We start from the raw sequence: 15,962 nt of genomic DNA, 5'->3' as shown, positions 1-15,962 counted from the left end.
AGAAATGGTATGGACCTAACAGAAGCAGAGGATATTAAGAAGAAATGGCAAGAATACAAAGAAGAACTGTACAAAAAAGATCTTCACGACCCAGATAATCACGATGATGTGATCACTGACCTAGAGCCAGACATCCTGGAATGTGAAGTCAAGCGGGCCTTAGAAAGCATCACTACGAACAAGGCTAGTGGAGGTGATCGAATTCCAGTTGAGCTATTTCAAATCCTGAAAGATGATGCTGTGAAAGTGCTGCACTCAATATGCCAGAAAATTTGGAAAACTCAGCAGTGGCCACAGGACTGGAAAAGGTCAGTTTTCATTCCAATCCCAAAGAAAGGCAATGCCAAAGAATGCTCAAACTACCACACAATTGCACTCATCTCACATGCTAGCAAAGTAATGCTCAAAATTCTCCAAGCCAGGCTTCAGCAATATGTGAACTGTGAACTTCCTGATGTTCAAGCTGGTTTTAGAAAAGGCAGAGGAACCAGAGATCAAATTGCCAACATCCGCTGGATCATGGAAAAAGCAAGAGAGTTCCAGAAAAACATCTATTTCTGCTTTCTTGACTATGCCAAAGCCTTTGACTGTGTGGATCACAATCAACTGTGGAAAATTCTGAAAGAGATGGGACTACCATACCACCTGATCTGCCTCTTAAGAAATTTGTATGCAGGTGAGGAAGCCACAGTTAGAACTGGACATGGAACAACAGACTGGTTCCAAATTGGAAAAGGAGTACGTCAAGGCTGTATATTGTCACCCTGCTTATTTAACTTATATGCAGAGTACATCATGAGAAACACTGGACTGTAAGAAACACAAGCTGGAATCAAGATTGCCGGGAGAAATATCAATAACCTCAGATATGCAGATGACACCACCCTTATGGCAGAAAGTGAAGAGGAACTCAAAAGCCTCTTGATGAAAGTGAAAGTGGAGAGTGAAAAGGTTGGCTTAAAGCTCAACATTCAGAAAACGAAGATCATGGCATCTGATCCCATCACTTCACGGGAAATAGATGGGAAACAGTGTAAACAGTGTCAGACTATTTTTTTGGGCTCCAAAATCCCTTCAGATGGTGACTGCAGTCATGAAATTAAAAGATGCTTACTCCTTGGAAGGAAAGTTATGATCAACCTAGGTAGCATATTCAAAAGCAGAGACATTACTTTGCCAGCAAAAGTCTGTCTAGTCAAGGCTATGGTTTTTCCTGTGGTTATGTATGGATGTGAGAGTTGGACTGTGAAGAAGGCTGAGTGCTAAAGAATTGATGCTTTTGAACTGTGATGTTGGAGAAGACTCTTGAGCGTCCCTTGGACTGCAAGGAGATCCGACCAGTCTATTCTGAAGGAGATCAGCCCTGAGATTTCTTTGGAAGGAATGATGCTAAAGCTGAAACTCCATTACTTTGGCCACCTCATGCGAAGAGTTGACTCATTGGAAAAGGCTCTGATGCTGGGAGGGATTGGGGGCAGAAGGAGAAGGGGACGACAGAGGATGAGATGGCTGGATGGCATCACTGACTCGATGGATGTGAGTCTGGGTGAACTCCGGGAGTTGGTGATGGACAGGAGGCCTGGTGTGCTGTGATTCATGGGGTCGCCAAGAGTCGGACACGACTGAGCGACTGAACTGTACTGAAGGTTGTTTGTTTGTGATTTTTCTTTTTTCCTGAGGTAAAACTCTATTGCAATATTTTTCCTTCTTAGAACTGTTTTTGCTGAGCACTTTAGGTTTTGGATTATCATGTTTTGGTTGTCATTTGTCTCTAGGTATTTTTTGATTTCCTCTTTGTTTTCTTCAGTGATATTGGTTGTTTAGTCATGTATTGTTTAGCCTCCACATGTTTGTGTTTTTTACAGCTTTATCTTGCAGTGGATTTTTCATACTGTCATTAGAAACAAATGCTGGTTATTATTTCAATTTTAAAACAATTTACCAAGTCTTGGTTTGTGATCTATGATATGATCTGTTGTGGAAAAATTTCCAGGTTTACTTGAGATGAAAGCATATTCTGCTTCTTTCAGATGGAAAGTCCTATAAATATCTAATCTATCTGGTCTATTGTTTTATTTAAGAATTGGTTTACTTATTAATTTTCTGCCTGTGTGATCCATCCATTGGTGTAATTTGAGTGTTAAAGTTCCTCACCATTGTTGTGTTACTGCCAATTTTCCCTTTTATAGATATTAGCACTTGCCTTATATATTGAGGTGTTCCTTTGTTGGGTGCATATATATTTACAGTTGTTATGTCTTCTTCATGGATTGATCCCTTGGTCATTGTGTAGTGTCTTTCCTTGTCTCTTTTAACATTCATTATTTTAAAATCTATCTTGTCTGATATGAGTATTGCTTTTCCAGCTTTCTTTTGATTTTCATTTGCATGGAATATCTTCTTACATCCCCTCATTTTCAGTCTGTATGTGTCTCTAGGTCTGAAGTGGGTTTCTTTGTATATATCTTCTTGATGAGACTTAATTTGTTCAAATTCCTTGTTCAATTTTTATTAGGTTGTTTGTTGTCTTACTGTCTGGGAGGATTCTTCATATACTCTGGCTACAAGTTCTTTGTCATATCTATCTATCTATGATTTTCAAACATTTTTCCTCAATCTTTGAATATACATGCATTCATATATATATTCAAAAGCTTGCTTCTCTGATTTATTTTTGCACACTGCTCCGCTTATCTCTTGCTACATAAACTGCATTTCATAACTAGATAACTTAAGGGAATGACCACACTGATCATGCGTGCTCAGTCATGTCTGACTCTTTGAGACCCCATGAATTGTAACCTGCCAGGCTCCTCTGCCCAAGAAATATTTCCAAGAATACTGGAGTGGGTTGCCATTTTCTACTCCAGGGGCTCTTCCCAACCCAGGGATCGAACTCACATCTCCTGCTAGACAGTCAGATTCTTTTCTACTGAGCCGCCTGGGAAACCCTTGAATATACATGCATTTATATATATTTAAAAGCTTGTTTCTCTGATTTATTTTTACACACTGTTCTAGTTATCTCTCCCTACATAAACTGTATTTCAAAACTAGATAGCTTAAGAGAATGATCACTAACTCCTTATTTTGTTCTTTCTCATGTTTACTGAGGTTGCATGAAATATTCAGTGGAAAGATGGGCTAGGTTGCAAATTCTTTAATAATTGACACTAGGTGAGAATGTCTAGAAAGATGGACCCAAATTCTCCCCTTTCAGTTCATGTAATCTCAGAATGTGCATATTGTAAAATCAGATGGGTAGTTGGAATTTCTACATGGTAGTTCATGGCTTTCACACACTGTCTTATTCAAGACAAGACCTAGAAATGACATACGATATTTCTGCTAGTTTGTCAAAACAGATGAAGTATGGCAAAAATTCAAAGAAGGATGAATATGCAATGCATGCAATATAGATGAACCTTGAAAATATTTCAATGAAGACAAGAAGGCTGATGAAAAGAATAACAACAAAGAAAAAAACAAGCAAGCAAACAAACAAAAAGCATGTTGCATAATTCTGTTTAAAAGGAGGCCAAGAATTGGAAAACACAAAGAATCAGAAAATAAATTAGTAGTTGCCAGGGCTCAGGGAGGAAGGAAGGGAAAGCAACAGCTAATAAATATGGATATCTTATCATAGTGATGAAAATGTTGTGGAAGTAAATACTGATGATAACCTAAAAACCTTGAAAACATAGTAAAAAACAAGGAACTGTATACATTAGAAGGGTGAATTTTATGATATACACATTACATCTCAGTAAAAAAGAAAACATGAACCAAGTGTGGTAATATCCTTGAATGAGATGTAAAGGAGACTCTAAAACACTATGAACAAATCTAAGGAAATGGAAATAATGGAGGGAGGATATTTTGAGTTTCAGTAGGCTTACTCTTTAACTAAAGAAGGATTAAGTCATTTCAGGATAACTGTGAAGCACATCATACAAAAAAAAATTGCAGTTTTCTTTTTACCATAGATCAATTTGATGACAGTAGGAAGGCATGAAAACTCAGCCTGTGCTAAGTGGCTTCTGAATTCTCAGGGGGAAATACATAAGCAGAAATATAATTAATGAAATGTTTGCATAACTTCAAAGCAGAGGGGCAGTAGCACAGGGATTTTTTTTTTAAATTTTATTTTATTTTTAAACTTTACATAATTGTATTAGTTTTGCCAAATATCAAAATTAATCCGCCACAGGTATACATGTGTTCCCCATCCCGAACCCTTCTCCCTCCTCCCTCCCCATTCCATCCCTCTGGGTCATCCCAGTGCACCAGCCCCAAGCATCCAGTATCGTGCATCGAACCTGGACTGGCAACTCGTTTCATACATGATATTTTACATGTTTCAATGCCCTTCTCCCAAATCTTCCCACCCTCTCCCTCTCTCTCAGAGTCCATAAGACTGTTCTATACATCAGTGTCTCTTTTGCTGTCTCGTACACAGGGTTATTGTTACCATCTTTCTAAATTCCATATATATGCGTTAGTATACTGTATTGGTGTTTTTCTTTCTGGCTTACTTTACTCTGTATAATAGGCTCCAGTTTCATCCACCTCATTAGAACTGATTCAAATGTATTCTTTTTAATGGCTGAGTAATACTCCATTGTGTTTACCGTAGCTTTCTTATCCATTCATCTGCTGATGGACATCTAGGTTGCTTCCATGTCCTGGCTATTCTAAACAGTGCTGCGATGAACATTGGGGTACACGTGTCTCTTTCCCTTCCAGTTTCCTCAGTGTGTATGCCCAGCAGTGGGATTGCTGGATCATAAGGCAGTTCTATTTCCAGTTTTTTAAGGAATCTCCACACTGTTCTCCATAGTGGCTGTACTAGTTTGCATTCCCACCAACAGTGTAAGAGGGTTCCCTTTTCTCCACCCCCTCTCCAGCATTTATTACTTGTAGACTTTTGGATCGCAGCCATTCTGACTGGCGTGAAATGGTACCTCATAGTGGTTTTGATTTGCATTTCTCTGATAATGAGTGATGTTGAGCATCTTTTCATGTGTTTGTTAGCCATCTGGATGTCTTCTTTGGAGAAATGTCTATTTAGTTCTTTGGCCCATTTTTTGATTGGGTCATTTATTTTTCTGGAGTTGAGCTGTAGGAGTTGCTTGTATATTTTTGAGATTAGTTGTTTGTCAGTTGCTTCATTTGCTATTATCTTCTCCCATTCTGAAGGCTGTCTTTTCACCTTGCTAATAGTTTCCTTTGATGTGCAGAAGCTTTTAAAGTTAATTAGGTCCCATTTGTTTATTTTCTGGGAGGTGGGTCATAGAGGATCCTGCTGTAATGTATGTCAGAGAGTGTTTTGCCTATGTTCTCCTCTAGGAGTTTTATAGTTTCTGGTCTTACGTTTAGATCTTTAATCCATTTTGAGTTTATTTTTGTGTATGGTGTTAGCAAGTGTTCTAGTTTCATTCTTTTACAAGTGGTTGACCAGATTTCCCAGCACCACTTGTTAAAGAGATTGTCTTTAATCCATTGTATATTCTTGCCTCCTTTGTCAAAGATAAGGTGTCCATATGTGCGTGGATTTATCTCTGGGCTTTCTATTTTGTTCCATTGATCTATATTTCTGTCTTTGTGCCAGTACCATACTGTCTTGATAACTGTGGCTTTGTAGTAGAGCCTGAAGTCAGGTAGGTTGATTCCTCCAGTTCCATTCTTCTTTCTCAAGATCACTTTGGCTATTCGAGGTTTTTTGTATTTCCATACAAATTTTGAAATTATTTTTTCTAGCTCTGTGAAGAATGCTGTTGGTACCTTGATAGGGACTGCATTGAATCTATAGATTAGCACAGGGATTTAAGTCCCAATGTACCTGGTAAAATAAGAGGCCATCTGCTTATTGTTCAACTAGTCAAGACCTGCTCATCTCAGGTAGGTTTCCAGTTCCTAACTTAAAGAATGTAGAAGAAAGTACTTAACATTTTGAGGAAACAAATTGTAAATGAACCATTTTGTGCCAGCTTACTCATTAAAATCTGAAATCAGTGGCTAGAAATATTTCGATTTCAGAATCACAAGAATCTGAACTTGTTAATATGCACAATGCAACTATTTGTTTTATCTTGCTCTTTAGTCACAGGAAATAGTTACTCTTTTTATCTTTGGAAAAATGTATACATGAATTTAAAGCATGTTTTGTTTTATTAAAATAGAGTAGGTACCACAATAAAAATAAAAACATGTACAAATTCATCTCCATGTGAACCACATGCCATGTTTACTTAGTTCTGAGGGAAAAAATTCACTGCTTACATTCTATTCTTACAAACATTGACATGTATACACATACACATATATTACAAAGAGAAAAGTCTATGCATTTTAGAAACATTATTGTCCCTCATCTTATTTCCAATTTAGTAACTAACAGGCCTTTTAAAATATAAAATTATGAGAATTATACAATAAATTCTGTTGTTTTCACTTCCTTTTAGCTCTTTTCCCCCACTCATTAAGAGATTCACCTTTTGACAACTACCACTACACAAAGAGGTAATGAACATTGTGGGAAAGCAAGAATAAATTTCTAGAACACCAGGTCAATAATATTTAATTCATGTCTCAGCAAATACTGAACATAACATAAACTAAAACAAGTAATATAATTACTTTTTTTTTATTACTAGCCATTGATATATTCATTGTTTCTGTAACTAAGTCAAATTCTCTGAAACCAATCATGCTTTTTTGAGAAACATAAAATTTTTTATCATTTTTTGTATCTAAGTGACTATTTTCAGCCCTCATAAATGCTCAGTCCTATGTCTTACAGTCTGGTCTCTCTAACACTGCTGTCTCTTCTAGGTTTTTCTCAAGAGGTAAAGGGTCAAATTTCTCTAAATCTACTCCCTGGAATGAAGAAACTAACACTCAGAGAACAGCTTGTAGAAAGTAACAAACCTCATGAATGACATCTAGATTTACATCCAATATCTCAAAGGTCTTTCTCAGATACTTTTTTATTATTGCAGAATAGACAGCTATGCCTCTTTAAAGAGTGGGTGCATGACTGAATAATTTTCTAAGTATAAAAAGACACACAGAAAAATATATTCTGTCTTATCACATTTTGTAGATGCCGAAAAGTGTTACACATGCAAGTGTCCTTTTCTTGATAATTTTCTCAAGTTTACATCAGAACTAAGAATGGATAGAAGGAATTGCTCCTCCATAACTGAATTCATTTTCTTGGGAATTACTGATAATGCTGTGAACAAAGTGATCCTACTTACCATATTTCTCCTTGTTTATCTCATTACTCTTCTGGCAAATCTTGGAATGATAACTCTGATCAGAATGGATCCCCAGCTGCACAGACCCATGTACTTTTTCCTTAGCCACCTCTCCTTCAGTAACCTCAGCATTTCCACACCAGTTGGCCCCAAGATGCTGGTGGACCTGTTTGCTAAGAACAAATCAATTCCCTTCTATGGCTGTGCTCTGCAATTATTGATGCTCTATACCTTTATAGACTGTGAGTGTCTCCTGCTGGCAGTGATGACCTATGACTGGTACAAGGCCGTCAGCAGCCCCTTGCTCTATGCAGTGAGCATGTCCAGCAGGGTGTGCTCCCTGCTTGTGGCTGGAGTTTATCTGGTGAGTATAGCAGAGACATTGATACACACAACATTAGCATTCCGCTTATGTTTCTGTGGGTCAAATGAGATTAATCACTTTTTTTGGTGATGTTGCTCCTCTTTTATTGATATCTTGCTCAGATACAGAGGTCAATGTGTTACTGATATTTACTGCTTTTGGCTTCATTGAACTGAGTACCATTTCAGGAGTTCTTGTCTCTTATTGTTATATTATACTATCAGTCTTGAAGATCCACTCTGCCAAAGTGTTGCAGGAAAGGGGACCCCTTCCAGGGTCCGAAACTGGGCTCTTGTCTAACACTTAGAAAATAATTGTCTGAGGGGACATGTGTTGACAAAGCAAGAGATTTTATTGGGAAGGGCACCCGGGTGGAGAGCAGTAGGGTAAGGGAACCCAGGAGAACAGTTCTGCCACGTGGCTTTCAGTCTTGGGTTTTATGGTGATGGGATTAGTTTCTGGGTGGTCTTTGCCCAATCGTTCTAATTCAGAGTCTTTTCTGGTGGCGCATGCATTGCTCAGCCAAGATGGATGCTAGCCAGAGGGATTCTGGGAAGTGAACAGACACGGGGTGTCTCTTTTCGACTTTTCCCTAACTCTTCCGGTTGCTGCTGCTGCTGCTAAGTTGCTTCAGTCTTGTCCGACTCTGTGTGAGCCCACAGACGGCAGCCCACCAGGCTTCCCGTCCCTGGATTCTCCAGGTAAGAACACTGAAGTGGGTTGCCATTTCCTTCTCCAATGCATGAAAGTGAAAAGTGAAAGTGACGTCGCTCAGTCCTGTCCGACTCTAGCGACCCCATGGACTGCAGCCTACCAGCTCTACCAACTCTTCCAGTTGGTGGTGGCTTATTTGTTCCATATTCTTTATCAGGATCTTGTGTCATAAAACAACTCATGCAAATGCTTACTATGGTGCCTGGCCAGGGTGGGCGGTTTCAATCAGTGTGCTCCCCGTAACAATTTCCCCCTGAGAGACTTCATACTCAAGATGCTTTTTGGGAATTCGGGTGGAGGTCTCTTTTTTCTGTAACATTTTTCTTCTGTGCATGGGGATAGGCCTGTCTAGCAGAGCAGAAGTCTCTCTACCAGATCTAAGTCAAGGTGTTTTTTGTCTGAAACCCTTGTAATAACAGCAATTTAGTTTGAAACTGTTGGCCCCTCTCGGAGATGAAATAGACCAAACAGGAGACCTAACAGGATGGTCATCTCTGGTCCCCGGAAACAGAAGGCAACATTTGGGATGAGGGTTGTAGGGTTTGTGACCCTTTTCGTTTGATTGGTGGTGAGGCAACAGAGCTGTGTTCCAGGAATCTTGTGTTCAGTCTGAAGTTACCATCTTCACCTGGGTGGGGGCTCTAGTTCTGTAGAAGAACTCAAAGACATTGTTATGTATATTTTTTTGAATAGGAACCAGGACTCTGTCTGGAGGCTGTACCAACCTTTGATTGTTTTTCTTGTTTTTTTGTATCTCCTCTCTTTCCTGTTTAGCAATTGTTTGAATCTACCCTTTGGAACTCAGGGAAGGTCAAGGAGGCTGAATGAAGTCTATATCTTACAGACAAGAAATGGAGAACACAGAATAGATTTTTATTCCAGAGCCTCACTGAGTTTTACTGTGTTTTAATTTAGGGAACTAGGCAGCTATGACTGTGATAACTTCCTGTCAAAATGGAGCATAGGACTGTCTCAGCTTGGAGTATAGACACTGAATTGGAAGTATTTCTGAGTTTCAAGTTCTAGATCTGAGTCTTGTATGATTAAAATCTCAATCTCTTGGTCTGCCATTTTGGTGCAACAGATCCAATTAGAAGTAGTTGGAGGAGTGATAACTGGAATTTAGTAGACAAAATAAATTTTATTATTTTTTTTTAGAAGAATAGGCCTGAAACCTAGTCTGGACCTGGCACTTTGGGGAGACTTGTAGCCAGGTAGCCAGTTGTCTAGTTTTATAAAAAGTAAGATTGTAGTTGCTAGCTTCTAGCAGACATTGTTTTGAGAATGATGGTATCTAAGCTTGACACGACTCAGAAAGCTCAAGTGTTTAGTAATACAAGGTCTAATCTGAAAGTACATCCAGAGCATCACCTAGTAATTTTTCAAGATATCTGAACCATAGCTATTCTATTTTGACTTTTAATTGTAAACTTTTCCTTAATAGCCAAAGCAGATTTCACTGTTAATGACGTCAGTGTTTTTTTAGGTATAAGAAGATGTAAGAATTGGGACTCTAAAATCTTTTCTTGAAAAGATCTAACTATCTGAAGTCCTGTTCTGCCAGATTTTTTCAGAGCACAGAGTGTCTTATTTCTGGTTTTCACCCTGAGCTCTTTTCAGGGGCCTTGAAAGTCAACAGCTGTAGCAGCCATGATTTAATCTTTGTAGATGTAGATGGCAAGTGTCAGTCTTCAGTTGGCAGAGCCCCTTTTGGTTTATAAACTTGACCATGATTTTGAGGGGGGCATTTTATGACCATTTTATCTCATGGTGTTGAGAATGTCTATTCTCAGGTTTGGCGAAGAGACTAGGCCATAAAATAGTTTCTAAAACTTTCTGGACCACCTGTCTTACTAGCCTCTTGGTCTAGGAAAATATTTCTTCTTTTTGTTTCTTTCTATATATAGAGTTATATTGTTACCATCGTTGATCTCATATGGGACTATGTATTATTTTATTAGAGGCCTCAGACACACATTTGGCAGTGTAAAAAATAGCAATTTTGTAAAACAGGTGAAATATAAATAACATAGCCAGCAGTATTAGTAAAGTCACAAGTAAGACTAAAGAGCTTTTATTAGATGTAGCCCAGTATATCTCAGGTCATCTGACTTAGTCTACTATGTAGAATATTTATCTTTTAGGGAAATTATATATTGGCAACACTGTCTATAAGGCATATAGCCCAGCTTTTTTTAGTGTTAATAGACTGATTATCTTTAGTATGATTTAATTGTTTTTAACACAGAGGACACTTTAAACCTAAATTACCATAGCCTGGTGTTATCTATATAAATCTATCTCATAATTTGGGAGGTTTTTTTCTTTTTCTTTTGGTTGAAACTTTTTTTGTTTTGATTGAGCTTGAGTAGTAGAAAAATCTCAAGTTTATGGCCAGAGTCAGAGCAGGCATTATTAATTGGCCTGGTGAGGGGATCCCATCTAGTAATATCACAGTGACCTGAATATGACTATACGTTTTTTTTTAAGTAAATTTTTTTAGGGCCAACAAGTTAGAGTATTGTAGTAGAGAAATTTACCAAGGTAACCCAGAACTAGACACAGGTAATTGGCCACAAACCCAACAACTGGATTAATTTTTAAAACTAGCATAGGATCAGGCCTATGATAGAAAAGCATTTGATTTATATGCAAAGGTATAAGAAGTCAAGAAAACATAAATGATCATATGAATCAGGTCCAGCATCTTGGGCAAGTTGTTTACCTCTGATGTCATCGTCTTTTCATCTTGGTGTAGTGTAGTTTTTCTTGCTTGAGCATCATTTTAAGGTGAGATCAGGTCAATTGTCTTTTTTATAGACCAATCTAGTATAGGGGCCTTTGGAAGTGGGAATTAATATAATAGTTAATTTCCCTTCAGTTTCATTGTGTATGAGCTAGTTAAGAGTACCTGATAAGAAAGTCCTTTTATCTAGGATGGAGGCAGTCTCTTAAATTATGTCTTTTTTTAGTCCTGGTGGCAGGTCATGAGGCATCTGATCTTTATCCAAAGATAGATTACTGAGATAAGCTTCAGAAACAAACTTAGGGTGTTCTTTAGGAATTTAATTAAATTTTAGATTAATATCACATAACAGCAAAGAACTATCTAAGCGATAAGTTTTAAGTAGATGCAGACCTCTATTAACAAACTGGTATTTAACATTTATTGAAACATCTTTTTCTCTCTAAAATTACCCTCATTTTTATCAAATATAGCCAAATTAAGGCTAGCTTGTTTGCAAAATAGATGTTTTTACTAATTTTGGTCTGATGATTTATATAACCATAATTGATCATAGACTTTTTATTTTGTTGAAACATTTATAGAATCTCAGACTGAACTTTTAAAATAAAACAGGGCTGGGAAACTCACACCAAAGGCTTATCACAGATTTTGCCTAACAAATCTAGGTGAATTTTTCCCTTTTTAAGGTCTCAAAAATTCTTTGAGATTTTTGTACCTGTTAGTGAGATAACCTTTTTAGTTTATTTGGTAAACTTACTGGAAACCTAAGAGTTTTGTTTTGTTTAAAACATATAATTTTACCAAATTATTTTTATAATTAGTTTGAGAGGAAGGTTTTTCTTACTCCTGGAAAACACAAGATTCAAATCTGAAATTTTTTAGATAGAAACCATAAAGTTATAAGCGTATTTGCTGGTTCATTTAGTCTTTTGTTAACTTTTGTGAAGTCATCAGGTTTTTCATTAGAATACCAGGACATATCAAAATGTTAAGAACTGTATATAATTTTTAGGATATCTGTATTAGTAATTTTACCATAAATTATAAACATGGGCAGATTTATTATTCATTTGATAATCTTTTTTAGGTAATTTAACAAACCAAATAAACACAGTTTAATATATTTTTGGGGATGTTTCAGGGGCCCTCTGAAGCACCCCAAAGTTAGCTAAAGGTCAAAGGAACTTCAAAAGAATTTGATTTAGGACGTTTTATCGAAAAGATCAATTAAAAGGGTTTAGAACATTTGGTCAGATTTACCCACTCCAGTGTGCTTGCCTGGAGACTCCTAGGGATGGTGGAGCCTGGTGGGCTGCCGTCTATGGGGTCGCACAGAGTCAGACATGAATGAAGTGACTTAGCAGTAGTAGCAGTTAGTGTTGGTGGGTGCATCATTTAGCTTGTTGATATGTCACAATAGGCGTAAATACCAAGGCTTAAGGTCTAGTGAAAGTCAGCTCTGCCATCTTGGACCTAGTAGATGCTAACCAGTTTTTTTTTAAGGCTGTGTCATTTTAAGCAAAATCCATTTATCTAACTAATTGCAATTTAATTTTGGAAAATCTTGATCATGTATAACTCTTTTTAGTATTTTTTATACCTTTTTTTTCCACTGAAAACACATTTTTCACTTTTTTTTTAGCAACTAAGAGCTAACTTTTATATTAGCATTTTATTGATTGGTGAGCATAAATACCAGTGATAAATTTTAAAACCCTTGCTTTTTTAGAACATTTTAGGATGGCACCAAACATTATTTATTTATAGTCTCAAATCTCTTTAGTTTCTCTGTAAAAGGAAATTAGTAAATGTTTTAAAATCTTATTTTATTTGGAAATGACCTAACTATTCCATAGACTTCCAACACTTAGCACACTTGGCACAACCCTTAGAAATTTAAGTTATGCCAATCTGGAGAGACTATGTTAGACAGATATTTTTAAAGAATAATTATTCTTAATAGAGTTTATATAAAAGCTCATATTTCATTTACGTTTTTTAGAAGATTTTTCACTCGAGGTAATTTCTTTGTTGACAAACTTGTAACAGATATAATATTTAACTTATATTAAACATAGGTACAATGAAAATATTTTATTTAATGTTAATTACTCTAAGACATGTCTATATTAGATAGGTAAACAAACAAACATTAATATCAAGCATTTAATACTGAATATTTCTCAGTTCACATGAACCTGGAATTTATTGTTTAATTTAGAATTATTTGATTTGTAAGCACTTACCTTTTTTTAAGCCAAATAAATAGAGCTCATTTACAAATTAACCTCAAAAAATATTACCCAGAGACAAAGACATACCAAGACATATTTAGACAGACACAGTGCAAGATCTAGCTTTATTTTCTAAGTTTAGTCATGAATTAGATATTACAATATAAAATTTACCAGTTTATAAAAAAACAGTTGAAATGCATAAAATTTTTAAAGTCTTTTCCCCTTTTTCCTTCAGTCTCAGGAATCAGAGATGGTCTACATAAGTGTTCCTGAGAGCCCTGGTCTCAATGCACAGGGAAAGGAAATCAAGTTCTAACAAAATGGCAGCAGATCTAAACCAAATGGTGGCCAGAAAAAGCAAAATGGCCGTCAAAAATCACAACACAGAACACAGAGTTAAAACACACACATATAAACCTGGCAGTCCTCATCAGACACTCCTTAAATACAAGAATACAGTCTCTCAGAAAACCTCTTATAGAGACACAGAACTTCAGATCCAAATACTAACAGAGTAAAGGAAAATATCTCAGGTCTTCAAAGATTTCAAAGAGAGGAAAGGAAGCCAGGTTGAAAGAAGAAGGGTGAGGAGGTGGGAGAGGGGGGCAAAAGGGTTGGCCTTACAGATGTCTCCTGCCACCTGCAGATACCCAGGCGTTATGGGACTTTACCCTGGGCCTCCAGAGAAGGGAGGACTGGAACTCAGCCCTACCAGAAATCAGACCAGACCAGAACCAGAATTTGAGCTCTCTGCTGAGAGAAGGTGATCAGTCTCCAATCTTCAGCTTAGGCTGAGGCCCTTTGGCCAGATTCCTGCATCCAGGACTGGGGGACTAGAAAAACAGGGAAGGATAGGAAGGGTTAAGGAGAGGAAAGAGAGAGGAAAGGGCAGAGAGGTCAATAAAGTCTCTTGTTTGTTACCCGGTGGGGGCATTCTGGCAAGTTGTGTGCATCAGCAGGAGACCAGGGACAAAAGGGTCCCAGTTGCAGCCACTGGGTCTGGTCCATTGGCAGGCAACCTGTCCCCTGAGTACCCCGAGTGGTCAGGATGCCGGTGTCCGTGAAGAAGAGTCCCACCAGAGTCGCCATTTGTTGCAGGAAAGGGTACCTCTTCCAGGGCCTGAAACTGGGCTCTTGTCTAACATTCGGAAAAGAATTGTCTGAGGAGACATGTGCTGACAAAGCAAGAGATTTTATTGAGAAGGGCACCCGGGTGGAGAGCAGTAGGGTAAGGGAACCCAGGAGAACAGCTGTGCCACGTGGCTTGCAGTCTCGGGTTTTATGGTGATGGGATTAATTTCCAGGTGGTCTTTGGCCAATCATTCTAATTCAGAGTCTTTCCTGGTGGTGCACGCATTGCTCAGCCAAGATGGATGCTAGCAAGAGGGATTCTGGGAAGTGAATGGACATGCGGTGTCTCCTTTCAACCTTTCCCGAACTTTTCCAGTTGGTGGTGACTTATTAGTTCCATATTCTTTATCAGGATCTCCTGTCATAAAACAATTCATGCAAATGGTTACTATGGTACCTAGCCAGGGTGGGCGATTTCAATCAGTGTGCTTCCCCTAACAAAAGGGGGAGTTCAAAGCTTTCTCTACCTGCATCTCTCACCTAACTTCTGTGGCAATTTTCCAGGGAACAGTGCTCTTCATGTAGTTCAGGCTGAGTTCTTCCTACTCTCTCAGTTCAGTTCAGTTGAGTTGCTCAGTCATGTCCGACTCTTTGCGACCCCATGAAACACAGCACGCCAGGCCTCCCTGTCCATCACCAACTCCCGGAGTTCACTCAAACTCACGTCCATCAAGTCTGTGATGCCATCCAGCCATCTCATCCTCTGTCGTCCCCTTCTCCTCCTGCCCCCAATCCCTCCCAGCATCAGAGTCTTTTCCAATGAGTCAACTCTTCACATGAGGTGGCCAAAGTAATGGAGTTTCAGCTTTAGAATCATTCCTTCCAAAGAAATCCCAGGGCTGATCTTCTTCACTAGATGAAGACAAGATGACCTCTTTGTTTTACACCCTTGTGATTCCCAGGTTAAGCCCTCTGATTTATAGCCTAAGGAATAAGGATGTAAAACAGGCCCTGAAAAAATTGAATAATAAATGGTTTTAAAAATGTATATTTTGTATATGTGCACACATACACATCCATACATATATGGTGATTGTTGATTTATTAAACTTAAATGGTAGGTTACAAGAGAAACATAATTTCTATTTGAAGTATATTGCTATTTCCCTCACTTGTCATGCTTCTTTATATTTCTGGAATTTGTATATGGTATTAGCTTCTGGGAAAACTTTTTCTGACTTTTTCCATATGTTAGTTTGAAAGGTTGTTGCTGAACAAAAAGATGCCAGGATTCTTGGCCTCAGGAGGAGAAGAATTCAATCTGGGGCCAGTGATGAGGCTTGATCACTCAGAGCTTTTGTGTAATAAAGTTTTATGAAAGTATAAAGGCGATAGAGAAGGCTTCTGACATAGGCATCAGAAGAGGGCAGAAAGAGTACCCCCCTGCTAGTCTTCAGCTGGATGTTATGTAGTCACTACTGCTGCTAAGTCACTTCAGTCGTGTTCAACTCTGTGCGACCCCATAGACGGCAACCCACCAGGCTCCCCCATCCCTGGGATTCTCC

The 15,962-nt window shown here is 38.1% G+C and overlaps 1 pseudogene; it reads left to right on the top strand.

Moving 5' to 3' along the window:
• Positions 1-7,158: 7,158 nt before the first annotated feature.
• On the top strand, positions 7,159-15,438 carry LOC129629983 (olfactory receptor 5W2-like; annotated as a pseudogene).
• The last annotated feature ends 524 nt before the right edge of the window (positions 15,439-15,962 follow it).

This window comes from Bubalus kerabau, chromosome 16 (genome assembly GCF_029407905.1).
Source record: "Bubalus kerabau isolate K-KA32 ecotype Philippines breed swamp buffalo chromosome 16, PCC_UOA_SB_1v2, whole genome shotgun sequence".
Classification (NCBI taxonomy): domain Eukaryota; kingdom Metazoa; phylum Chordata; class Mammalia; order Artiodactyla; family Bovidae; genus Bubalus; species Bubalus kerabau.
This window is presented reverse-complemented; position numbering and strand designations above follow the sequence as displayed.